The sequence below is a fragment of the Felis catus genome, chromosome C1, assembly GCF_018350175.1.
Source record: "Felis catus isolate Fca126 chromosome C1, F.catus_Fca126_mat1.0, whole genome shotgun sequence".
Classification (NCBI taxonomy): Eukaryota; Metazoa; Chordata; class Mammalia; order Carnivora; family Felidae; genus Felis; species Felis catus.
In genome coordinates, this window is record NC_058375.1 from 158,198,370 (window position 1) to 158,226,247 (window position 27,878).

The window sequence follows — 27,878 nt, forward strand, 5'->3', positions numbered from 1 at the left end:
TGTTTATTTATTTTAGAGAGACAGAGAGACAGAATGTGAGCAGAGGAGGGGCAAAGAGAGAGGGAGACACAGAATCCGAAGTAGGCTTCAGGCTCTGAGCTGTCAGCACAGAGCCCAACATGGGGCTTGAACTCACAAACTGTGAGATCATGATCTGAGCCAAAATCAGATGCTTAACCAACTGAGCCTCCCAGGCACCCCTGGATTTCAATCTTTTTGAGGGCTGAACTAGTTCTGGTTTGTCCTTTAAATACCTCAGTAGAAAATGTGCAGCATTTTCCAGGAACTTTTCTTCCTTAGTGGCTCTGAGTTCCAGTCTTTATCTCAGCAGCACCATGATACTACCAAAAGCTCTGATTAAACTCTTAACGTGTAAACATTTATTTATATTAGACTTCTCATATCAATGCAGCTTACAAATTGGAAATGCTTTGAGAAGAAAAGTAGCAGAGAATTTCCAGCTTTCCTAAGTGTTTTCCCTTTCTTTCTTGGCTCATGGTCTCTCAAATGCTGAGTGTGCTGTAGTTTCCCAATGCCTTTACTGTTATTTCATATTTTTAACTTTAAAATATATTTTTCATATAATTGTGACTATTCTCTCATACTACACCAAAACTCAACAAGTTGTTCCTAAGAGTTAATTACAATAAGGAATTTGAAACCACATCAAGGAACTTTTCATCCACAATTACATTAAAATCCATTGGTCTTTAACTTTGTTTTTGTTTTTTTCAACTTTTTTTTTTTTATTTTTTTGGGACAGAGAGAGACAGAGCACGAACGGGGGAGGGGCAGAGAGAGAGGGAGACACAGAATCGGAAACAGGCTCCAGGCTCTGAGCCATCAGCCCAGAGCCCGACGTGGGGCTCGAACTCACGACCGCGAGATCGTGACCTGGCTGACGTCGGAAGCTTAACCGGCTGCGCCACCCAGGCGCCCCAAACTTTGAATGGATTTTGTATCATTATATACTAGTCATTTTGAAAATATTAATTCACTCTTATGCAGCTCTTCTAAATGTTGATGTATTTCATTATAGAATATTTTTTTTAATTACATTGGCTAATATTACCACAAAACTCATTGTAAAAAAAAGAAAAAAGTCTTTCAGTATACTTAAGCTATCCAGTTCCCAATGGCAGATACAGTTTTCCAAAATTCCAATTTTTCAATTCAAAGCATAATATGTTCTGCCTAATATTTGCAGTACACCCTGTTGTAATAGGAACCTGTTTAGTAACAGATATGGCACAAAAATAAAAACTCACTAAATTTGAATATACTGCAAAACAACATTTGGATGAGATATCGTCCAAAATTTGTACATTCTGTCATCATGAAAGTAATAACTTTAAAATAATATTTAAGTCGGGGCGCCTGGGTGGCTCAGTTGGTTAAACACAGGACTTCGGCTCAGGTAATGATCTCACAGTTCGTGGGTTCAAGCCCCACGTAGGGCTCTGTGCTGACAGCTCAGAGCCTGCAGCCTGCTTCAGATTCTGTGTCTCCCTTTCTCTTTCCACCCCTCCCCTGCTTGCACTCTTTGTCTCTCTATCTCTCTCAAAAATAAACACTTAAAAAATTTAATAAAAAATAAATAAATAAAATAAAATAATATTTAAGTCTAGAAATACCTCAAACTGAAAGAAAAATTAGGCTAAGAAAAGTTTTTAAAATTATAGTAAAAATATAGCAATTATATATGGTCTTTTTGAATTCTCTTTGAAAGGCCATTTACTTCTCCCCATATCCATTATAAACTATACTGTCATTGGTTATATTTGGACACAGTACACTTGAATTTTGTGACACAGAAGCAGATGCTGATGGGAGAAACAAGTTGGAAAATAACACATTACAATAAACCTATGTTCCCCAGAATCAGCTGAGGTTCCCTAAACTGAAAAAAAATTATAATAAAAATAAAACCTACCATTAATAATGTTTGGGAGGGTGAGTAGCACAGAGACATTGACTCTGCTACCATCTGATTACACTGATCTTGGTAATTGTGGGTAAATGGACAGAAAACTTTTTGGCCAAATAGCTCTAAAAATTATTCTTTAAAATTGATTTACTACTTATATGACTCTTTATAATCAAAATCCTTACTATTTCTCAAACTGAAAAATTGGAGGTGCTTCCTAATGCAGGTTTTAGAAGAGAGAACTGCAAATTCTTTTCTTCCAACACAGCCCTTTCCAGTGGGCAGATAAAGATAAGGATATTTTCCATACCTGAGTGCCTTTGCCTCTGCTCCTTCAGAGTTGGCTGGTTTTCATCTAGACTCCTGTCTTCACTCACCAGTCAAAGGAAGACTTCTCTCTGCTGTACCTTCCTGTTCATACAGTTATTTCAACCAACAGTTAGATAATTGCCTCAGTCAGAACAGAAGCGAAAGGGTATTATAAATGTGACCTTACAAATTAAAGTTAATAAAACAACTGTATTTGCTTTTCATAAACCCCTTACTTGTAAATTAACTCTAATTTAATTGCCATGTCACTTTGGTTACTAGAAATTTAAAGCTTTAGCTTATGATAAAAATTAAGTATTATTTTCTGTTTATGTTTGAGAGAGAGACAGACAGAGCACAAGCGGGGGAGGGGCAGAGAGAGAGGAAGACACAGAATCTGAAGCAGGCTCCAGGCTCTGAGGGGTTAGCACAGAGCCCAACATGGAGCTTGAACTCACAAAACTGTAAGATCTTGACATGAGCCAAAGCCGGACGCTTAACTAACTAAGCCACCCAGGTGCCCCTAAATATTAAATATTATTTTTATCTTCATAAAAATATTTAGGAAATCAGTTTGCAAAGTAACGTGCATTCTACATGCTATTCTGTTAGGTTGCATAGGCTTGTACGTGTCTGTGTGTGTGTGTGTGTGTGTGTGTGTGTGTGTGTGTAGAGACAGAGAGAGAGATGCATGAAGTCAAGATCAAGATTGAACTCCACTCTAAAAGAATGATCACTGAACCAGTACAAGTCTTTAGCTCCAAACGGTGGGATTTGAGGTGATCTTTTTTTAACTTTTCTATGTTATTTAAATTATCTATAATTAATATATGCCATCTTTATGAAAAGAGAAAAAACAATTTCTATGGACACACACAGGAGGGCACACCTATCTCTCCTTTGAAAGGGAAAAATCAAGGTTGAGGAATAAAATGATCTATAAGCTGAATATTGAAAGATAAGTAATTCATATGGCTGAAATGAGGAAGAAGGAATATAATAAAATCCTTTAACTGATGCATTATAGTGCCCAACAACCTTATGTGATAAGTATTTTTATCCACCCAAGATCTCCTTTCCATTATTTATATCCAGGTTCTTTTTTTTTTTTTTTTTTTTTTGTAATATGCCACAACTTTTATTGCGACGTGGCCATTTTTGTGAGGGTAGGGAGTTTGATCTCAAAAACAATGTTCCATTTAAGGCTCTTTTATACAGAAATTGCCATCATGACTGATATTCAAAATATTTTTAGCGTTGCCAAACTTACATGGTAAACATAAACTCCTACACTTATTCAGTAGTGTACACTCAATGGAAAACAAAAAGGCATTAACAGCTGTTTCTTTTAAGATATGCAGGTAACAGGAATGAATACTGAGGTACTAGGATAAGTTGATGACACTGTTAACAAAACTTAATTGGCATTCCTTTTGGGGGAGGGAGAGTGAGTTAAACTCATTACAAAAAAAAGTGCTTTCAATGCATAGTGTTATATCTGTGTTGCCATGTCACAAAAATAGGCTTGCCAAGGCAGGTGAGGTGTATGAATGCTCGAGCCTCACAGAACTGCAATCAAGTGCAACTATAAATAATACTGAATAAAGTTTACCATCTGACCAGTGGATAATACTTTCAAGGCATTCAATCAGCTTACCCTTTGCAGTATTCTAAGCTATTCACATTGACAATCACTTTCATTGTAGTGCTTGCTGCAAGGGAGGCATATAACCAGTTGTTTTGGCTAAAATATGACGGGAAGGCATTCCTTGGGTTCTACATAAAAGTAACAGTATTAAACAGTCTAATGGCAATCCCTGATAGGCTGCTTACATGAATGGTATTTCCTTCATTCACTGTATTGGAAGGACCCAGTGGGAAGAGAAAAAAAAAACAAAAACAGAAACAAAAAACACCTAACACTATTTCAATTGATTGAGGTGGAGAAATGGAAGCTCCTTAAGATCCAGATGGCACTTGCACTTTATAAGGGTTTTCCTTCAAGTGAAACTAGTTGCCTCCCAATTTCTCTCCAAGTGTTGAACGGTCCTTTATATCATCCAATCCATTTACTTGCCATTCACTTTTAATACCTGTAAATTTCTTTTTAACGGCATCTTTAGAGCTAGCATAAATCATCTTGCTTTTTAAAGGTGCACTCTCAGGACCCCAGAATATAAATACTAGGTCTTCTTTCTTAGACTCTTTTGTTTCGTAGTGTGGCATTGTACAAAGCATATCGGCAATCATTCAGAGGTAGCAACTTCACAAAAGATGTGTAGGGGTCCTCTACAGTATCACCAATGTCACCCACCAAGATCTGCTTTGCTTCCTCTACAATTATTTGTCTTTTGTTATCACTTAAACAGAAGAGAACGGCTTTCTTTCTTTTTTTGATCTCCTCTTGTGTAGAAGATTTTCTTACTTTCATATCATTAAAAACTTTGATGACTTCATCATTCACTGTAACTCCAGAAGCCATAGTGTCTGTGGCTGTGGCTGCGGCGGCGGCTCCAGCTCCGGGTCTGTGGCACTGGTAGGAGGAGAGGGAGGGGCAGGCGGGCAGCTGCGAGTGCGGAGCTGCAGCCCTATATCCAGGTTCTTATATTAGGTATGTTTTTGAAGAGTAAAATTATGAATTCCCTCATTAAAAGTCTTTCATTGATAAAAGTACATACTTAACATAAAAGCTAGGTGTCTTAGAAATGGGGATGCTCAGAAAAAGGGCAATCTAGAAACACAAAGTATTTATGCACTAAGCACATTACTCAGGCAAAAACCTATTTACCTATTCATTAGATATTAAAACATTATCTGAAAACTTTAAGACTCCCAAAATAAAAATTTTATATATCATAATCATTTTAGCTTCTAGATAAATTTGGGAGATTTCCCTGGACCTAGAAAAAACAAAATGCAATGAATAAAATGGACAAATTTGAAAGGTACATAAACTACCAAAACTGACTCAAGAAGAAAGAGAAAATCTGAATAGACCTAAAACAAGTAAGGAAATTGAATTAGTTATCAAAACCTCCAAACAAAGAAAAGCCCAGAACCAGATGACTTCACTTGTGAATTCTACCCAACACTTAAAGCAAAATTAACACCACTCATTTTCAAACTCTTCCAAGAATACTGAATAGGAGGAAACATTTCCTAACTAATTCTATGAGGCTAGAATTACCTTGATACCAAAACCAGACAAAGATACTATAAAGAAAAGAAAATTATAGGGGTGCCTGGGTGGCTCAGTCAGTTAAGCGTCTGACTTTGGCTCAGGTCATGATCTCACAGTTTGTGGGTTCAAGCCCACATCGGGCTCTGTGCTGACAGCTCAGAGCCCAGAGCCTGCTTTGGATTCTGCATCTCCCTCTCTCTCTGCCCCTCCCCTACTTGTGCTCTGCCTCTCTCTCTCAAAAATCAACATTACCAAAAAAAGAAAGGAAAGAAAGAAAGAAAGAAAGAAAGAAAGAAAGAAAGAAAGAAAGAAAATTATAGACCATACAAATCAAAACCACAATGAGATACCACCTCGCACCTGACAGAATGGCTAAAATCAACAACTCAGCAAACAACAGATGTTGGTGAGGCTGTGGAGAAAGGGGAACCCTTTTACACTGTTGGTAGGAATGCAAACTAGTGTAGTCACTCTGGAAAACAGTATGGAGATTCCTCAAAAAGTTAAAAATATAAGTACCCTATGGCCCAGCAATTGTACTATGAGGTATTTTACCCAAAGGATATAAAAATATGGATTCAAAGGGGCACATGCACCCCAATGTTTATAGTAGCATTATCAACAATAGCCAAATTATGGAAAAAAGGACCCAAATGTCCATTGACTGATGAATGGGTAAAGAAGATGATGTGGTATATACATACTATGGAATAATACTCAGCCATCAAAAAGAATGAAATCTTGCCATTTGCAATGATGTGGATGGAACTAGAGTGTATTATGCTGCGCAAAATAAGTCAGTCAGAGAAAGACAAATATCATATGATTTCATTCAAATGTGTAACTTAAGAAATAAAACATGAACATATGGGAAGGGGGAGAAAAGAGAGAGGGAAGCAAACCATAAGAGACTCTTAACTATAGAGAATGAACTGAGGATTGATGGAGGGAGATGGTGGGGGATGGGCTATAAATGGATGAGGGTGTTAAGGAGGGCACTTGTTATGATGAGCAATGCATGTTATATGTAAGTGGTGAATCACTAAATTCTACTCCTGAAACCAATATTACACTATATGTTAACTAATTAGAATTTAAATAAAATTTTGAAAAAAAAATCACAGACTAATATCCATTATAAATATAGATGTAAAAATCCTCAACAAAATACCAGCAAACTGAATTCAGTAATACAATAAGAGAATTATACACCATGACCAAGTGGGATTTATCCTTGTAATGTGAGGGTGGTTTAATAAATAAAAATCAATTAATGTAATATATCATATTAACAAAATGAATGATAAAAACCACATGATCACTGCCGTTGGTACAGAAAAAGTGTTTGGCAAAACTCACTTTTCATGATAAACAAAAGTACTCAATAAACTAGGAGTAGGAGGAAACTTCCTCAATATGATAAAGAATTTATCTGAAAGACCCACAGCTAATATAATAGTCAATGGTGAACAAAGTGAAAGCTTTTCTCTTAAGATCAGGAACAAACAAAAATACCCATTTTCACCACTGTATTTAACATAGGGCTGAAGGTTCTAACTAAAACAATTAGGCAAGAAAAAGAAATAAGAAGCATCCAAATTGGAAAGGAAGAAGTAAAATTATCTTTGTTCAAAGATGACATGATATCATATGTAGAAAACCCTAAAGAACACACACACACACACACACACACACACACACACACACACACACTGTTAGAGCTAATAAATGATTTCAGAAAGTTGCAGGCTACAAAATCAACACATAAAAATCACTTGTATTTCTATACACTAGCAATGAACAATCCAAAATAAATTAAGAAAAAAATGTACTTATAATAGCATAAAAAGAATAAAATACATAAGAATAAACTTAACCAAGGGAGACAAAAGATTTATAGATTGAAAACATTGCTGAAACAAATTAAAGAAAGCAAGAATAAAGGAAAAGACAGCCTGTGTTCATGGATTGGAAGACTTAATATTGTTGAAATGGCAATACTCTCCAAAATAATCCTCAGATTCCATGTAATCCTACCAAAATCCCAATGGCATTTTTTGCAGAAATGGAAAAGCCAACCTTAAAATTTATATGGAATTGCAAGGGACCCCAAAGATAGCCAAAGCAATCTTGAAAAAAGATCATTTGAATCAAGTTAGACAACTCACACTTCATAATTTCAAGACTTATTTCAAAGCTACAGGAATGAAAACAATGTGTTTCCGCCATAAGCGGAGACATACATCCATAGAAAATAATTGACAGTCCAGAAATAAACCCGTACATCTGTGGTCAATTGGTTGGGGTGCCACCCATAACCATTCAATGGGGAAAGAATAGTCTTTTCAACAAATGGTGTTGGGACCACAGTATATCTATAGACAAAAAATGAAGTTGGATCCCTACCTTGTACCATAAATAAAAATTAACTCTAAATGGATCAAAGACTTAAGTTAAAACTATAAAACTCATAGGAAAAAAAAACATAGGGGCAAATGACCTTGGATTGGCAATGCTTTCTAAAATATAACACCAGGGCTTCTGGCTGGCTGAGTTAGTAGAGCATGTGATTCTTGATCTCGGGGCGAGGAGTTCAAGCCCCATGTTGGGCATAGAGATTATTTTTTAAAAATATACTGTTAATAAAATACTTTGCAACTTGGATCTTTAAAAACTAATAATAAGAGGGGCACGTGGGTGGCCCAGTCAGTTAAGTGTCCAACTTCAGCTTAGGTCACGATCTTGTGGTCTGTGGGTTTGAGCCCCGCATCAGGCTCTGTGCTGACAGCTCTGAGCCTGCAGCCTGCTTCAGATTCTGTGTCTCCCTCTCTCTTCTCTTCTCCTGCTTGTGTTCTATCTACCAAAAATAAATAAACATTAAAAAAATTTTAACTAATAATAAGATCAAATAAAATATGACACCAAGAGCACAAGCACCAAAAGAAAAAAAAGATAAATTGGACATCATCAAAAATTTTTAAATTTCTTATTTATTGTATAACTGAAAGTAAATAGTGATGGGGATGACTATGATACAGCATAAGGAATCTAATCAATAATATTATAAGAACGTATGGTGACAGATGGTAACTACACTTATAGTGGTAAGCACAGAACTATTGAATCACTATGTTGTACACCTGAAACTAACATAAGATAGATCAACTATACTTTAATTAAAAAAAAATTGTTTTAACTTCTGTACCCCAAAGAACACAATCAACAGAGTGAACTCACAGAATAGGAGAAAATATTTATAAATCATAAATGTGATAAAAGTCTAGAATCCAGAATATATAAAGAACTCTTACAACTCAACAACAAAAAGACTAACAGCTCAATTTAAAAAACAGGCAAAGAGATTGTCTCAGGCAAATAGATATGTCTCCAAAGAAGATATTCAAATATCCAAAAAGCACATGAAAAGATGCTCAATGTCATTGGTCATTAGAGGAAAGCAAACCAAAATCACAATGAGATACCACTTCAACACATTAGGATGATCATAGTAAAAAAACAAAGAAACAAACAAACAGAAAATAACAATGTGGAGAAATCAGGACCTTTGTGCACTGATGGCTGGAACGTAAAAACAATGTAGCCACTGTGGAAAAGTTTGGTGTTTTATCAAATGTCAATTACAATAAACCCAGCAATTCCATTCCCGGGTATATAGCCAACAACACTGAAAATAAGAACTCAAGCAAATGCTTGTATGCCAATGTTCACTTCTGTACTGTTTATAATACCCAAAAGGTGGAAATAATCCAAGAGTCCATCAACATATGAATGAATAAATAAAATGTGATATATACACACACTGCAATATCATCTAGCCAAAAAAAGAATGTAGTTTTGGTACACACTACAATATAGATGAACCTTGAAAACATTATGCTAAGTGAAATAAGACACAAAAGGACAAACACTATATGATTCCACACGTATGTGATATGTGCACACAGTAGTCAAATTCACAGAGACATAAAATAGAATGGTGGTTACTGGGGTCTTTTGGAAAAGGGGACCCAAGAGATACTGCTTAATAGGTACAGAGTTTTTGTTGGGGATGATGATAAATTCTGGAAATGGATAGTGGTTATGGTTGTGTAACATTGTGAATATACTTAATGCCACTGAATTGTATCCTTTAAATTACTAAAATGGTAAATTTTAAGTGTATCTTGCTACAATCAATAAAACTGCAAACAAGAAGCGAAAACCAAATGAAAATCAACAATAGAGAGCCAGCTTTACCCTATTTTCTTTTTGTAAAAATCTATGTGGCAATCAAAATAGACTGAAAAGTGCCTTCGGAACTTCCTGTGTTTTTGTCCTCCTGAAAGGCCTCAGAATTTCTTGCTCTTTTCTTCACACTGATACAAACCCCTATTCACACACTTTTCAAAAGCAAGTGTGTAATTTAAAACATTTATACTCCAAATGAGTTGTTTCTTTTTTTAATAAACCTTAGGGTGAAGGGACTGCCACATTACCCACTGGGTCCTTTACGTGGCAACAGTATTTCAGTGGTTGACTCTGCTTATGTCAAGCTGCACAAGGAAAACTGATCACTTTTTTTGTTTCTCCAAACTTCCTTGTAGCTGAAAGAATAAGAGAATAAATGAAATTGTCATAAACCATTCAAGTTTTCTGATTTTTTTCAATGGCATAGATATATGTCTTCTTTTTATCCCACATTAATTCCACAAATAACATGGACCTGGTTATTGAAAGGTTTTGTGGCAGGTGTTGTGTGAGATAGACATGAAGTTGTCTAAGATGTAGCTCTTGCCTTCCAGGGACTAACAATCTTGAACAGAGTTCAAACTGCAGGCCAAATCTACCAGATGCCTATTTCTGTATAGAACAGAAGCTATGGAGAATTTTTACAATTTTATATGGTTGAAAAAAATCAAAAGGAAAACAGTATCTCATGACATGTGAAAATTATGTGGAATTCAAATGTCAGTTTCCAAAAATCCAGTTAATTTGAGTACTAGTTCATTTGTATACCGACTATGCTGTTTTCATTCTACATATACCAGAGTTGAACAGCTCTGACAGAGACCACATAGCCCACACAGACTAAAATATTTACTGTCTGGCCATTTATAGAGTTTGCCAACCCCTACACCCAATCTAGAAGGTGACATGAAATGCATATGGAAATAACAGCAAATTCAGACAGGCTGGAGTAAACACCATGTGACACCCAGCAGGTTCTGAGTGCTGGGAGCCTACAAAGGATAGCAGGGTGATCACAGAAGACATCAGGGCAGAAGCAGATTTCAAACTGGTCCTTGAAGGATAGTAAGGGTTTCCATAAGTGATGATTCAGGAAAGAAAATTCTAAACAAAGGAAGAGTATGAACAGAGAAAGGATAAGGAAAAATATAAGCTTTGGGGATAGGACACCCCAACTCTATAATCAAAAGGAATTACTAGTGGGGCATCTGGGTGGCTCAGTCAGTTAAGTGATCTTACGGTCACGATCTCACAGTTCGGTTCGTGGGGTCACACTCCCCATCAGTGGCAGGTGGGGGGGGGTGAGGCAGAGCCTGCTTGGGATTCTCTCTCCCTTTCTATGCCTCTTCCCCACTCATACTGTCTCTCTCTTTCTCTCAAAATAAATACATAAACTTAAAAAAAAAAGGAATTACTGAGAATGAAAAATGCGAATAGCCTACTGGTTGCTCTCTCTTTATCACAAGCTACAAATCATTAACGATCACAAACATCAAATTTTAAATATAATTTAATTCTTATTCTATACTCTTCTCTGGAATTTAGTGTATTGCAAGAACTCTTACAGCAAAGTATGCTAAAAAATTGTATAGTACAAAAAATAGGATCCACTTGGATTGGATTAGTCAATAGCCACACTATTGGTGATCTGAATAGACATGAATTTGTATGATTTTATTCTTCAGATTTGTCACTCTACCCCCCAAAAAATGTCCTAAAATTTTATAACTGTTTTTTTAAATATGTGAAGTCTACAATTGCATGTCTGGTGGCTAAAGAGACAGTTAATAAAAATGTGCTAGTCCCTAGAAATCCTGCATGACTGCCAAAGTAGATGGATGAACTGTGTCAATAATCCAAAGGTCCTGAGCCCCCTGGATTGATGGTCGCTAAGTAGTCAATTTTTTACCCCTTTGCCAAGGTGTTTGCTTCTTGGAAAGTTAAGACTCTTCTCAGAAAATCATCTCTTAGGAAAAAGCAAAGTTCCAACCTTTGGAACTTGAGATGATTAAGGTAACTGTTTTACTTGATAAACCATGGGGTTGGTTAGAGAAGGAAATGTTTAGCTCTTGCTGCTGCTTTTGTGCACAACGTGTAAAGGGCTTCATGGGCAAGATTTGCTGGGCAATACACTGCCAGCATCAGGGCTGGCAGCTCTTCACAGGGAAGCTTTGCTGGCAACATAGAAAGACATTATTTTCATCAAGCTCCCCCAGATCCTCCCAGTAATAAAGCTGCCGAGCCTATCAGGCAACCATCACAATTAAGAGCTACATTGCCTAGGTTCAAATCCCAACTCTAATCTCAGTTATTATGAATGACTGTAATATTTGAGTTCTCACCAAGTCACTATAGTCACTCTTCTCTTCCTGTCAAAGAATCCTCAGTCTTCCCCAGGATTCATTCTATTAATGGTCCTACAGTTTTCACCATATAGTATAAACACCCAATTCTGTACACTTTCTTTTCTTATCACCATTCATCAGACCCTACTGAGGTCATTTATGGGATGTTAACACAGCAGCCTCAGAAAAGGCCTTCCCTTTTAACTTGCAAGAAGCATGAGCAGGCTAGAATTCTGTTTATGAGAGGTCTCTATCTATTATGGCATAGTCAAGCTAATGACCATCTGAATTATATTATATTTGCAGTTGAGGTCTTATAGCTGAAAGTGGGGCCAAAAATACCCTTTGATCCCTTAGATCTTGCAAGGGTCCCCAAGGATTTGTAAGCCCTTGTTGACTAAAGATAGTTCTCTGGCTCAAACTTAGATATGTGACTATTAGAATAAGAATCAATGGAGCACCTGGATGGCTCAGTCGGTTAAGCTTCCGACTTTGGCTCAGGTCATGATCTTGCAGTAAAATAGTTCGAGCACCCCAAGTCAGGCTCTGTGCTGACAGCCCAGAGCCTGGAGCCTACTTCTGATTCTGTGTCTCCTTCTCGCTCTGTCCCTCCCCCCCACTCATGCGCTCTCTCTCTCTCTCTCTCTCTCTCTCTCTCTCTCTCAAAAAAATAAAATAAATAAAACATTAAAAAAAGAACTTAAAAAAAAAGAATAAGAATCAATGACAAAGGCCACTATTAGTACTCAAAAAGTCTCATAAAAACAAAGCTAAAAGGGGAGGGGCATGGGGGATGGTGTTGTAGAAGAATTATCTGTGAAAAGTCAACTGTTTCAAAAAAGCCTCATTAAAGACTGAAGGAGTTTGAGGCACCTGGGTGGCTCAGTCAGTTGAGCTTGCGACCTCAACGCAGGTCATGATCCCATGGTTCACGAGTTTAAGCCCTGCATTGGGCTTGCTGCTGTCAGCACAGAACCTCCTTTGGGTCCTCTGTACCCCTCTCTCTCTGCCCCTTCCCTGCTTGTGCACTCTCTCTAAAAAATAAATAAATCTTTTTAAAAAATTAAGGTAGTTTGTTTTATCAAAGACCTAATATAGCATCTAATTTCAAATATCAGCTTTCAAATATCTTCACCAAAGATGACTTGCCCTTTTTTTTTTTTTTTTTTTTTTTTTTTTTACTCATGAAGTATAAAGACCCATTAGGTTTAATGAATTAATCACTCAGAAAGCAGTCTCACTTGCTTTGGAAAGTTTCTAATACTGCACCAGTGTGAATTGGTTTGCGAGCATAATTCATTCGGGAAACATGCCTGTAATCCAAAGCACTCATATATCAAAGTGAATTTCAAGAACCATTGGCTCTGTTGTGATCATGTGACACTCAGCATCACGTACTACTCATATTGTAAGATACCGCTCATTTATCAAGTTAAAATTTATTAGAGGGGCGCCTGGGTGGTTCGGTTGGTTAAGCTTCTGACTTCAGCTCAGGTCATGATCTCACAGTTCGTGGGTTTGAGCCTCATGTTGGGCTCTGTGCTGACAGCTCAGAGCCCGTGGCCTGCTTCAGATTCTGCGTCTCGCTCTCTCTCTGCCCTCCCCTGCTTGTGCTCTGTCTCTGTCTCTCTCTCAAAACTAAACATTAAAAAAAATTAAAAAATAAATGAACACTAAAAAAAAATGTTTTAAGTACAAAACAATTTATTACAAATGTCTGTTCATCTTGCAGAACAAGTTACAATCCAAGGATTTACTATAATTAATTTGTGTCGTTTGGGCTGTTATGAATTCATCAACAAAAAGAAAAAAAATGCTATTTTTCCTTTTTCTATTCAAGAAATACAGCCAAGTCTTTGTGTTTGAGTTTTAGGTTCCTTTGCCCCGGGAGGAATAACAGTGTTTTGTGTGTTTCCTAAGCTTTCTTTTTGGGAAGTCTTGACCCATGCAAGGAAATGGTATTAAGGCTTCTATGTTTCCTAGGAAATGAGAGTGCTGGCTTGGACTCCCAAATATTTGATTTTTGCAAGACTGGGAGAGGAATGGGGCTCTATGAGGAAAGGAAACCTCCACTAGCTTCTCCACAGTGCTCTAGATGTTGAAGGAAGTGGATGGGTACAGGGATACCTATGGAAGACAAGAGACTTGGGAATAGCAATGGGGATCTCCATAGCCAAGCTGCAGAAATTAGAGAGGATCTCAGGGAAGGATTGCCCTGTGGTCTACCTGGAGCCAAACAGTAAAGGGCCAGGTTGTGACAGAGGCATCATATAGCAGAAAAAGTGGATTAACAATGGTGACCACTATGGTCCAAAGACCCATCATGTCCATAAGGCCAGAGTTCTTGTGCAGGCCCATGGCGGGTATGTGATTTATATTGAATTGTTTACTGACCTTGGCAAACAGGAATTCAGAAATAGACTCAATGTTAATTTAGATATCAAAACACTGCAACAAGTTGTTATGGAAAAACTCATATCTATTTTGGGTTCCTTTACTAATCCATAGACTGGAAATAATAATAACATCCATCTCAGAGATAATTGGTGTGACCAAATGAGATATACTGTGTCAAGTATGAAATGCATTTCAAATATTTTATACTGTTTTATACTGTTGTGGATACCGTTTTCTTCCCTTGCTGGAGTGTTCACTAACCACCTGCTCCAACGTCATCTCTCTCTCGTCACTTAAATAAGTGAAGACTCAGTTCATTGCAGCCAGCAAGAGTAGCTCTATGAACGTTAGGAATGATAAGTTTCTTTTGGAAAGGCTTTTTTTCTAGGTCAGTCTATTTTACCAGTGTAGGGAAATTGATTGAACCCTTTTCTGTGCAAACACACACAGAAGGATTCTTAATCCTTCCCTGAGGGCTTTTTTGTTTGTTTTAACATTTCTCTTATTATCTATTCTAGAATGACCTTTGAAGTTACAGTGACTTTTAAGCATGGCTACTGTGAATGCAGAAATCTAGCCAAACAATGTAGGAAACTTTATTCAGCTTAAAAGCCATCACTATGACTTTCTTGAAAGAATCATATTACAGGGGAAATGGTTTAAAATTCTAACTTGGGAGTTCTACTCCTGAAACCAATACTATACTCTATGCTAACTAACTTGAATTTAGATAAATAAATTTTAAAAATAAAATTCTAACTTGGAGGGGCACCTGGCTGGCTCAGGGCATATGACTCTTGATCTCGGGGTTGTAAGTTCGAGCCCCATGTTGGGTGTAGAGATTACTTAAAATAAAATCTTTCAAAAAATAAAATAAATAAAATAAAATTCTAACTTGGAGAGTAAGAGGGATAATCAGATAACAGATAATATTTAGATGACTGTCTAAAATATGCAAATATATCACCCTTCTCAGAATTTTAGTAAATGGTCTGTAAACAATTTCTTAAAATTAGCTAGAGGATTTCTTCATTCGCAAAACTTTTTGTACTGGAAACAATCACTCTCTACTACTCCTCCCAACAACCTTAGGAGAGAGATGTTATTAGCTTCACTTACACAAGAGGAAGCAGCTTAGGAATATTTAAGGAATTTGCCCCAAGTTCTAAGATGTAGGGAATGTCAGGGCAGGGACCAGGGCGCGTATATGTCTGAACCAAAGTCTAGACTCCACTGTGAAGCTCTAGGGTCATTCCCGCTTTCTGAACAACAGCAGCAAAAATCCTTTGCTACCTTTAAACTCTTATCTAACCCAGACCAATTCCTGACTCAAAGAAGAGTCTCAAACTCAAAGGCCTACAGGGCCTAGGATGGTAACACAAATAAGTTAATATAGGTCATATTTAAGAAAAAATTCACATTGTTCCACAGTGTATAACTTGCCTACTGTTCAGCTTCAGTCAATTATTGTCCTGAGAGAAGTTAGACCTATTATTACCAGCCCCTAATTTTGTAACAGAAGCCAGAAATCTGGATTTTTGGGAAAAACACCCCAATTTTCAGATGTTGGCAATAAGAGTACTTGTTTTTAAAGAACAATACTTGAAAAAAATTCTGTATTTTTAAATAAAAAATAAAGCAATGCTACATGGGACAATATGTACAGGCTAAACTTTGTGAGACACAGTCTAGGGAGAAAAGGAAAACTTGTTCGATATTCTTACCTTTTGATTACTGACAGACTTTAGTCGATTTAGGTAAAAATAAATGACTTTCCAGACAGTACAATAAGAGAAAGGAGTCATGCCACAAGTACATGGTAGGAGAAAAACAGCTCATTAATTAATTGTAGTCTCATTTGTGTATATATATATATATATATATATATATATATATACCATGAAAATAATTTTTAGTGATCTTCCATCAGATTTTATTCCTTGACAACGAGGGTAAACATATAAAAATGTTGTGTACCGGGGCGCCTGGGTGGCGCAGTCGGTTAAGCGTCCGACTTCAGCCAGGTCACGATCTCGCAGTCCCTGAGTTCGAGCCCCGCATCAGGCTCTGGGCTGATGGCTGGGAGCCTGGAGCCTGTTTCCGATTCTGTGTCTCCCTCTCTCTCTGCCCCTCCCCCGTTCATGCTCTGTCTCTCTCTGTCCCAAAAAATAAAATAAACGTTGAAAAAAAAATTAAAAAAAAAATGTTGTGTACCAATTACTGGAAATATAGAAATTATATTAAATCTATGCATATCTCCTTTGATGACCAATTCATTGGAGTAATTTAAAGCTAAATCAAAATCAACTCATTCCTTTATGGCAAAAGCAATCTTATCTGCAGCCAGCCAAGAGAGCATTATCAGGTTTGGTGGTAGGTTTTTGTCCACACCCCCCCCCCACCCCCATGACAACTTAAATGAAAAGCCCTCAGGTTGAATTACAGCAAAAAAGGAAAAAAAAAATCCTATTTTCTAAAATCTTTCTCTAACTCTGACTCTCAGATCTCTGCACTAGAGATACGGCTGGAATGTGGATGTAGATGGGAGTAGTAGTGCCAGAATCTTTTCAATGGATGTGCTTCTAAGCACAAAATTTTTTAAAGAAGTTTCCCAGTATCCCTCAATGGAAAAAAAAAATTAATCTCTGGGCCTCAAAAAAAGTACTGTCTCCATTTCATTTTCATCAGCCATTCGCATTAGTAACTATAATATTTTCATTTGTCTCTTTGTTTTCCCCTCTCAGTTACATATACTTTTTAAAATAGTGGCTGTGTTTGAAGCTTTGTAATTAAATTACTGTGGATCCATCCTTGCATTTGTGAAGGCACGGTTTTCAAATAATATGTATTGAAAGACTGGAAGATCAAAACAGTAAAAGTGCAGAACAAAATTAGTCTCAGGGACCCATTTTCTCTTTGGGTTTCTATCTATTACAATGATTTCGATCCTTAAGGCAAGGAAGAATCACATTCCTTCTACACAAAAGCAACTCTGAAAGTCATTAATTATTTTGTATAATGCCTAACATGGAGCTTGATACAGAGTGAGTAGACTATAAGTGGAATTGCTGAACTATATTGCAAACATTTTGTAAAATCTGAATTTTAAACAGCATTAGGTCAAAATGTTTACTCTTTGAACTTCTGTCTTTTTATTTTCTCATAGGTCCTTTGGTCTGGCTTGAGATGCACAGAGCTAAGACCTAGGAGATTTAGCACACCTTAAATAGGGAGTCAAATAATATGCTAAGTGAAATAAGCCAGACAGAGAAACACAAACACTGCATGGAATCACTTATATGTGGAATCCAAAAAAAAAGTTGAATTCATTGAAACAGCAGAGAAGTGGGTGCCAGGGGCTGGGGAAAATAGGGAGAGGTTGGTAAAAGAATACAAACTTTCAGTTGTGAGATGAATAAGGTCTGAGGATCTAATGATCCAATGTATAACATGATCACTTTATTGCTAACAACTGTACTGTAGAACTGAAATTTGCTGGGTAAAATTTAAATGTTCTCAAATACAACAAAAAAGGCTAATATGTGAGGTGATGGATGTGTTAATTAACTCCATGGAGGGAATTCTTACAAAATGTACATGTATATCAAATCATTACATTGTACAGTTTAAATATCTTATAATTTTACTCATCAGTTATACCTTAATAAAGCTGGGGGGGGGGGGGGGAGGGAGCCAAAGGCAGTGAACGGTTATATAAACCAAGTTAAAATGTTGACAAGGGTCTTGCCATTTCTGAATGTTTCCAACTATGTAAGGAGAACATTTTTCATTGCTAAAATGGGCATGTATAATTTTTTAAATTAATGTTTTTCTTATTTCAACCAGAAAAGGAAGAGTGAAATCAAAGGAATTTACACTTCCAAAGAATTTTTTAGGAACTTTGGATGCAAAGAAAAAGAGCAGCTTCATATGGTGAGTTGTCATGTTGAGAAAAAAAAAAAGGAACTAATGAATGGGAATATAGAACCTTGAGACAACTATCACTGTATTTGTAGAAAACTGTTAGCTATTTTAAGTCTAAAATGGCCCAGGTTTTCTAGAATTAATTTCAATTTTAAAAATCTATAAAACTGCAAGCCCTGTACTTGTTCCGGTTGGGCCTATAAGAATGTCCTATTTCCATGGCAAAGCTTTAAGTAAAATTTTTAAAGGTGAAAATCATGGCAAAAGATCAAAGGATGAGAAATAGGTGGCAGGCTGTATAGTCAGTTCTACATCAATAGCATTCAGCCGCCTCCTCCTCCTATTTCTTGATAAAAACCCATTAATTCCCACTCCCTTCTGTGCTAACATTCAAGAAAAATATGCTTGGACCTGCCTCGCACACTGTGAGAAGCACAAGAGTAGAATCATGCTAAACATCTGAAATAGCTCTATTCAACTCGTGGCTGTGCGACCAGCACTCTCGTCCATCCGCAACCTTGTCCTTGCAAAGCCTGAAGGAAAAATGATCATCTCCTTTACTGCCTGGGGTAGAAAGATCAGATTAAGGCACATAAAAAGGTTATGCAGTAACCAAATAGGAGACAAGCATTTCTAACCCTGGGCTCATGGCAATAATTTTTCCATACAATTTGGGCAATACCCATGGGGTAGATGTTTATCTGTGACATTTCTTAAATAAATTTGCTTATTTTGGAGAAAGCAGGAGAGAATAAAAGGACAAAGGTGGAGGATTAAATTTGACCATTCTAAAATGTGAACCTCTGACCTACAACTATTACTTTCATGTGGGTAAAACATAGCACTTCAAGGTCTTACATACGGATGGCACCTAGCCAATCTACATCCTTCTCAGCAAACTTTTTAAAGAGTAAAATATATACACAAATCATTAAGTATACAGTTATATGGATTTTTCATAAATTAATCCATGTAGCCAGCACCAAATCAAGAGTCAGAACATTATCCACATCCCAGAAGCTCCCCTCATGACCCTTTTGGTCACTCTCTTCCCCCAAAGGACACCACTATTCTCACTTCTAACCACATAGGTTCATTTTAATAAGTATTTATTTTAATGCACTTAAATTTATGTCTTTTTGAGTACTTGGCTCCAGATAAAATCTGTATATATATATTGAACCAACCTAGCTGTCTTAGGCATTCATTGACTACTCAGCTACACTGAGTATTACACAGTAAGTACCATTTTGGAACAAAAGACCCCAGGTTTTGTCCCTGTGGCTCTGCCACAAATTAGTTGTGAGATCTAGATGGAGTAACTTTTCCATTTGGGCCCTTAAATACCTGTCTGTAAAGTAAGTATATTTAAGTAGAAAAGGTATAAGGTCTCTTCTGAAAGAATATACTTAGTATGAAAATATCATGAATATATACTTTCAACTACATATACCTTTCAAATACATACATATATCCAAATATAATACTTATATATTCAATTGAACATATATTCAATTACATATAATTATATATAAATAACATAACTTTATACAGAGATTTACAAAATATTTTGCCTATTTACTTTACTTCAAAGACAAATATTTATTATGGCACTGTGGCCAATATACATGGGTAATAAGAATATATATGGGGTCCCTTCTCTCATGCTGTTTCCAGTTTTACTCTAACTTAAGCAAAAAAGTTAATTAGTGATTAATGATGAAGCAGGGCATATGGGTGGCTCAGTTAAGTGTCTGACTTTGGCTCAGGTCATGATCTCACAGTTCGTGGATTCGAGCCCCGTGTCGGGCTCTGTGCTGACAGCTCAGAGCCTGGAGCCTGCTTCGGATTATGTGTCTCCCTCTCTCTCTGCCCCTCCCCCACTTGTGTTCTGTATCTCTCTCAAAAATAAATAAACATTAAAATTTTTTTTCTTTAAATAAAGAGAAGGTACAGTGGGACTAAGTGCCTATGGATCATTTCCTCCCAAAGGGACACAGAATTCAAGGAAATAAGGGAGATCTATATAGAACTCCAAAGTAGAAAAAAATTACAGTGTCTGAGCCTTGAGAATCTTTTCTTTTTTTCTACTCAGTGAAAACTTCTCTTCCCCAAAGTGTCAGTGCCCTTATTTCTCCCTATTAAAACCTATTATTAAGATTAATTTATTCTCATTAATGTGTAAACGGTTGCCAAACCTGAATATTTTCTCTCACAAAAGCGTTTATACTGACCAAGACATTTTGATTTTGAGGAATGAATTTCTGGTTACAGAATTTCAAATATCAGAGAGTCAGAAGGGCAGGACCTCTTTTAGACAAGGAACAACTAAAATCACCCTCTTCAGGGAGCCTTAAAGCAAACTTCTCTCCCAATGTTAGTGGCCACGATTTATTAAGCACTTACATTGGCCAACATTGTGCCAACCTCTTTATATACATCATCTCATTTATTTCCACAGACACTATTATGATTTTTTTTGACATTATTATCATTTTTATTTCACAGATGAAAAAGCTGTTAATTCCTAGCCCAAGGGCACACAAGGAATGGCACTAAATCCCACCTTTGCCTTTCTGAAATGCCAGTCTGATCCTGGGTTTGGCAGCAGTTACCAGCCAAAAGCAAAAGGAGAGGCCAAAGTTCCCCAGAGCAGTCCCAGGAAGGGAACACACTCTTCTGGAACATTGGTAGTGAAGGCCTGAGAGGAAAGGAAACACAACCACTGTTATTTCTGCTTCTGGCAGCTCTGGACTTCCTCCTTCGGACTAGACCCTTACAGAAGCTGCATTAATGCTATCAAGGCCCTGATAACTTAAAGAGTGGCAAGATTCTAAGGGTGCATTGAAATACTGCTCCCAAAGGCCTACAGATCAACCTGCTGGGCAGCCCTGACTTAAAGTCATTCCCAGCCAACATGTTATAGAAGCTTCTGAGGCTAATAGGGACTTCAGCTATAAATCAAGAGTGGCCTCTGAACATCCTGACAGGGCATAAAACATCCAAAACTCCCCTCTGAACACAAGCACTGACCATGTCTCCTAATTCTTATAAGGAAATGCTGCAGTCACTCCAAAGGGCTTGTTGTATACTGTTAAGTAGAATTGTAAAGCCCTGAGGCTTTTCAAAGGGCCTTTACTAAGCAGGGGTTCTAAGTACTATGCTGAGAAAGAGAACACAGCTTGGTAACAGGTATCCCCAGCACTTAAAGGGAGTATCTCTAATGATTCCCACATATATGACGCAACATTCTAAAAGTACTCAAAACCAAAAATTAATTCAAAACCTAGGTACAATCTCCCACCATGCTTGGGATGAGAAGAGATGTCAAAACCCTGCAACAGAACACAGCTACTCCAGAAAGCAAGGGATCATTGACTACTCATTGAAGCTACATCTCAACACGTGATGATTGCATTTGTTTCAAGAAGATTACTGGAATTTTGTCCAGAATGGTTTCAGTGCCAGTCCAACATAATGTAAAGGTAAGTTTGGGACTATGGCAACCCACAATAATTATAGAGACTCATTTGGGGCAGTTCCGTTTATAGGAAGACAGATTGAAGTCTCAAACTACTAAATTCAAACAAATGAAAATATGCTCAATCCAGGTCAATTGCTCAGAAAGAAATGAAATTAAGCTGCATTGTTTTAATCCAAATGAGTTTTTCAAAATGTTATTCGCAAATATCCAGCTTTATCTAATTTTATGATATATTTTATTCTAGGCCCTAACATTGCTACAGTTTGTCTTAGGGGCCAAGATATGGCTGTGACTTGGCTTAAGTGAACCACCAGCTTCTAAGGAGACTTATCAGGGAGTGTAAGATAAACAGAAGTCAGCGGTATGTTCAGGGTTGTTGGACGGGTTTTGAAGGAGGAGGAGAAGGGGCATCAAAGACTTGCACACCATCAGAGGTGAGGACGCCCAACTTCTCCGCGTTCCATTTCCTCTAATCTGGATTGGCATGTCTGACCAAATTCTTGCCTCTGGTGCCACTTTTAAAATCCTAAGAGATGAGAACATCAGAGTACTATTTATTATATTTTTAAAAGGATGGTCTCAATTCAAAATGAGGTAGATCTATATTGACTGACGTGCAGCAACTGCAAAGATACATTATTAAACATTTAAAAAAAGAAAGTTCCAGAATGTCATCTATACTGTGCTATTTGTGTATTTTTTTAAAAAAGGGGGGGGGAGGAGAAAGGTATATATAAATGCTTTTTTGTGCATATCTAGATTCTAGAAGGATACATTAGAAAGAGGTAAAGATAAAGGGATCAGATAAGGGGATCTTGGGACTGAGATATCCACCTACACTATACGCCTTTCAGAGTTATACAATTTTTCTGGGTTGAAAAGGTAATCGTGAAATAAAGTGCAACATTTAATTGAGAGTTATATTTTCCAGACCAATATTTGACTTTGAAATTTAACACAAAGTACTGTGCAGAAATAAAGTCACCCAATGATGTCTTAAACAGCTAGTCAAGCCCGGGAGGATTTTTAAAGTGCAAATGTCAGTCCATTTTCAATAAACCAGCTTCTTTTGCTGCTGTTTTTAGTCTTTTTTTTTTTTGGCCCTCAGATTTTCTGAAGATTGAAGTCTTCATGGTTGTGAAAGAGAAATCACAAAGACTAAAAGAGAAAATGTGTTGCTGTGTTAGTTATTAAATAAAAGTGTTTCCCCTACTCTCTGGAGACAGAATTACAAAGAAAAGCTGAAGTCATCTAAGATTTATTTCTCAGTCCCTAACTGCTTGTGAATATGGATCAAGATTGACACCCAGTGGCCAAATTTAATCCTTTCTTTTTTTTCCACTGAAATTCCCTTTCTGGGTAATTAGCCATTTTCTAAAATGTCCCTTTATTTGTTTTCAATTGTAAATATTATTAAAATCTATGTCTTGTTTATTTAAAGTGTATCATATCTTATAAAGCCAGATTCAACTAGTAAGTCTTATTTCACACATAATTAATACATTTATGTCTGTATCCTCTCTTTTTATGCATTTTCTTACCTAACAGTAAAAAGCAATTTGGGGGGAGGGGGCGCAGAGGGATGGGCAAAATGGGTGAAGGTGAGTGAGAGAGTAAGGCTTCCAGTTATGGAATGAATATGTGACAGGGATGATAGGTACAGATAGGGAATATAATCAATGGTATTATGATAGCATTGTATGGTGACAGATGGTAGCTACACTTGTGGGCATAGTATGACATACAGACTTGTCCAATCACTATGTTGTACACCTGAAACTAATGTAACATTGTGTGTCAACTATACTTCAATTAAAAAAAAAAAGACTATTTGCCCTCACTTGACAAAACAATGTATTCAATTTCTAGTAGAAGCTAATGGAATAAATTAGAATTATATAGCAAACCTAATTGGACAACAAGATAATTTATATCCTTAACTTTTCCTAAAGCAAATAGCAAAATTACCTGTTCTGATTGGTCAGTTACTTATAGATAATTACACATTAATGATTTTAATTTTGAAATCTTGAGGGTGACATAATTGCACATAAAATATGCTAATTAGGAAATTCTATCAGAGTTGAAGTTTGCTTCTATTTAAAGAGGAGAGGGACAGCTGAAAGACTCAGTTGGTTAAGCGTCCAACTCCTGACTCCTCGACTCAGGTTGTGATCTCAGTGTTTATGAGGTTGAGCCCCTGCTTCAGGCTCTGCACTGACAGCGTGGAGCATGCTTGGGATTCTCTCTCTGCCCCTCCCCTACTCTCTCTCTCTCTCTCTGTCTCTCTCTCTCAAAAATAAACAAATTAATAATAATAATATAAAAAATAAAGATAAGGAAAAAATGCATAGCATGTATAATTTTGTAAATCAATCTCATATGAACACTGGAAATTCTGTGGTAAGATTTGTATTGTGGCATCCATTTTAATGGTTCTAAAGAATAGAAAGAAAAAAACCTTAATTTTTATGATGTTAATATTTTAGCAAATACATATGACATGTGTAACACAGATTACCAAACAAGCTGTGAATTTAAGAATCAAAAAGATCAAAGTCCAAATTCTCACTGGGCAATCTTGGACAAGTCTCAGCATTTTACTAAACTTGAAATCCCTCACCTATAAAATGGAGCTATTAATCCTTCCTTGCAGGGCTGTCATGAGGATTAAATGAGATATAATTTTAAATGCTTATCACGGTACCAGGCACATAAATATATAAGAGTATTTATTATTACCTGAATACCAGAAACAGCAAGGTTACTAAAGTCAAACCCCCATGAACCAAACTTCTCTTCTTGAATCAAGTTTCCAGAGAAAGACAGATACCATATGGTTTCACTCTTATGTGGACCCTGAGAAATTAACAGGAACCCATGGGGGAGGGGAAGGAAAAAAAAAACAGGTTAGATAGAGTGGGAGAGAGCCAAAGCATAAGAGACTCTTAAAAACTGAGAACAAACTGAGGGTTGATGGGGGGTGGGAGGGAGGAGAGGGTGGGTGATGGGTATTGAGGAGGGCACCTTTTGGGATGAGCACTGGGTGTTGTATGGAAACCAATTTGTCAATAAATTTCATAAAAAAAAAAAAGTTTCCAATAGCTGCTTTGATACAGGTGAACAGGGGTCCCAGATAATCTGAAAGTATAAATAATCCAAAAAATCAAATAATCCAAATAAAATCACTTACAAGTGGGTTTCTATTATACGATACTTTTATGGCCTACTTACTTTCACAATCATTTTTTTTTTTTTTTCAACGTTTATTTATTTTTGGGACAGAGAGAGACAGAGCATGAACGGGGGAGGGGCAGAGAGAGAGGGAGACACAGATCATTTTTTAAATCAAAAATTAAAATTAGTTGGGGCGCCTGGGTGGCGCAGTCGTTAAGCGTCCGACTTCAGCCAGGTCACGATCTCGCGGTCCAGTGAGTTCGAGCCCAGCGTCAGGCTCTGGGCTGATGGCTCAGAGCCTGGAGCCTGTTTCCGATTCTGTGTCTCCCTCTCTCTCTGCCCCTCCCCCGTTCATGCTCTGTCTCTCTCTGTCCCAAAAATAAATAAACGTTGGGAAAAAAAAAAAAAATTAAAATTAGATTGAAAATCAGGGCTCTCCAACCTTTTTTCCTTTCAGGAAAAAAAAATCCAATAAACCTATAAACCTCCATGTATGATATATGTAAATTACTTATATTTGGTATAGACACACTATTGACCTCTTATGCATATTATAAAATATGCCCAAAATAAAAATGTTTGAAGTATGAACTAAATATAAATCGAAGTGGAGACATTCTTTTCTATCTCAAAATGGAATATCTTGCACATGCTTGGGGAGGGTACCTCCCATTCTGGAGGTGTTACACTAACAGTTCTCTGACTTCTCACCAGTGAAGGGCAGAGAAACTAACTGATTGGTGATGTGGCACACTGGAACAAGCAAGGGCTTTAAGGACCCCAGTCTTTTCTTGCATTGGAAACCGCTCTTCCATTTATGACTGGTGCAGTCTTCACAGATCTCTTCATCTCTTTAAGCCTCAGGGTCCTCTTCTATCAAAGGAAGGTGATTATACCCACATATGATACTATCCATAAAACACAGTTGTGGGAGCACAGTATCGTTATTACTTAGAGGTGAAAGAAGCTTTCAAAGGTCACTTAGGACGCTGAAGCTAGAATGACACAGTCCACCAGATTTTCAAGTCTGGGAGACTTGCCAAAAGCCACAGAGCTAGCTAGCTACAGACAAATCCAGAACCATCCTGTTGTCTTTACTGAGCTGTTAACTACCTCAAAAAGGGTGCTGCCAGGCAAGTTTTCTCTGGAATTGGGAATTTTAATTCTGCCATGAAATTTCCCATAAATTTTGTCCCATCTGTAATCTACATAGAAGTACAGTTAAGGATACAATTACCAATATACTCTTATGATATGGTTTTAAAAAATCCCACAAGTCACAAAGTAAAGTATGTCCTATTACCAGCACCAAAAATCTCTTCAAAATATTTTATTTTTAAATCTACAGAAGAGGAAAAGCTCTGGTCTAGAAGAAATGAAACTTAGATTCTGGTTCCAACTGTGATGTGAACAAATCACTTGCTCACTCTATACTTTATTTTCCTCAGCTAGGTATTAAAGGGAAATGATAATTTGCTTATTGCAAGGACAGCATAAGCATACAATAAACAATAATATAGGTTAGTGAAAGGATTCTATGAATAACAATCATTGCTAATGACGTGCACGCACACACACATATACACTTGAGGACTCTTCCCAGACCAAAAGAAAGATCTGGTCCCTTTAGAGACAAGACCATAGACTACTCCACCAGGCTATGGGTTTCACCAACAAAAATCACTGTCATTTCTGCCTTCTCCGATCCCCCCTCTTGTCCTCTGACTACTACAGGGGCTGGCCTCTGTCCTAGACCTATTCTGAGCCATTCCTTATCAGCAGCCCCAGGCCCTCCAGCCTGTAGACAAGGTATATGGTTTGCTAAGAATGAGCCTTGGAATCCCACATAGCCAGGTCACAACATTTCCCACCTGACTTCTCCCTGACCAAGTCATCTCAGTCCTTAAGACTGAGCAGCTGCCTTGGCTCAACTGTTTGGAGCTCTCAGCCTTTACAAGGACTGATGTCTTAACCAATTAAGAATGGATGTCATATTGTGGGTCTACTACTGTGCTAGGCATTTTACATACAGCATTTCCAATCCTTATAACAATCTGTGAAGTGGTGATTATTTCACTTTACAGTTACAGAAATTGAGACTCAGAAAGGTTAAGGAACTTGCAAAAGTCACACAGCTAAAAAGGGAAAATGCTTGGATAACCATTTCAGTCTGGCTCCAAATCATGTGTGCTTCATAAAATATTTCACATCCTGATTCCCTGCCTTGATCCTGCCTGATTTATCCCTGCATTCTGGATCCTGTTTATTATAACTTTGCAGGGGTCCTCCCAGGAACCACTGGATTGGCATACACAACAACTTCCTGCTTGTAGACTTATCTGCTAAATGGAGCACATATTGGAGCCCACAGAAGCATTTTCCTACTCTTGTATATACCTTAATTCGCTAACTGCCTGCCTGACAAGCTTATACTGCTACACCCTTTAGACCCAGAGCATCGTGTTGCATGGCATTTCCACCTGTACTTTCATTTCTCTCTCATCTCAAGCCCAGCTTCCTTCTTTCCATGCCAGCCCACGTTCCTGAGGTTCCAGCATGCTTTTACATCGGAGCCTGCCTTAGCAGCAACACACACAACACCTTATTATCTCCCTAAAATAATGTCTTAAGGAACTAACAAATTATTCACTACCTTGGAAAATACTATATTTCATTTGGATGGGTAATTGTGCATATGCTTTTTTTTTTTTAAAGTAATCTCTATGTCCAATGTGCAGTTTAAACTCACAACTCTGAGATCAAGAGTCACATGCTCTAACTAATGAGCCAACAAGGCACCCCTTGGATGGATAATTGTGATTCACCATTAAGAAAAAAAAACAGCAGATATTTAGGCTGTCTTTTAAATGACAGAACAGTCATTTG

The 27,878-nt window shown here is 37.2% G+C and overlaps 1 long non-coding RNA gene and 1 pseudogene across 1 annotated transcript in view; one reads left to right on the plus strand and one right to left on the minus strand.

The window, feature by feature from the left end:
• LOC109503159 overlaps nt 1-23,249 on the plus strand; it is a 32,479-nt gene extending 9,230 nt beyond the window's left edge. The window contains exons 2-4 of the long non-coding RNA XR_002162059.3: nt 18,254-18,340; nt 21,622-21,816; nt 22,924-23,249. This is a non-coding gene — a long non-coding RNA (uncharacterized LOC109503159). The remainder of the gene's footprint in view (nt 1-18,253; nt 18,341-21,621; nt 21,817-22,923) is intronic.
• Nucleotides 3,359-4,764, minus strand: LOC101086244 (annotated as a pseudogene).
• Nucleotides 23,250-27,878: the final 4,629 nt, after the last annotated feature.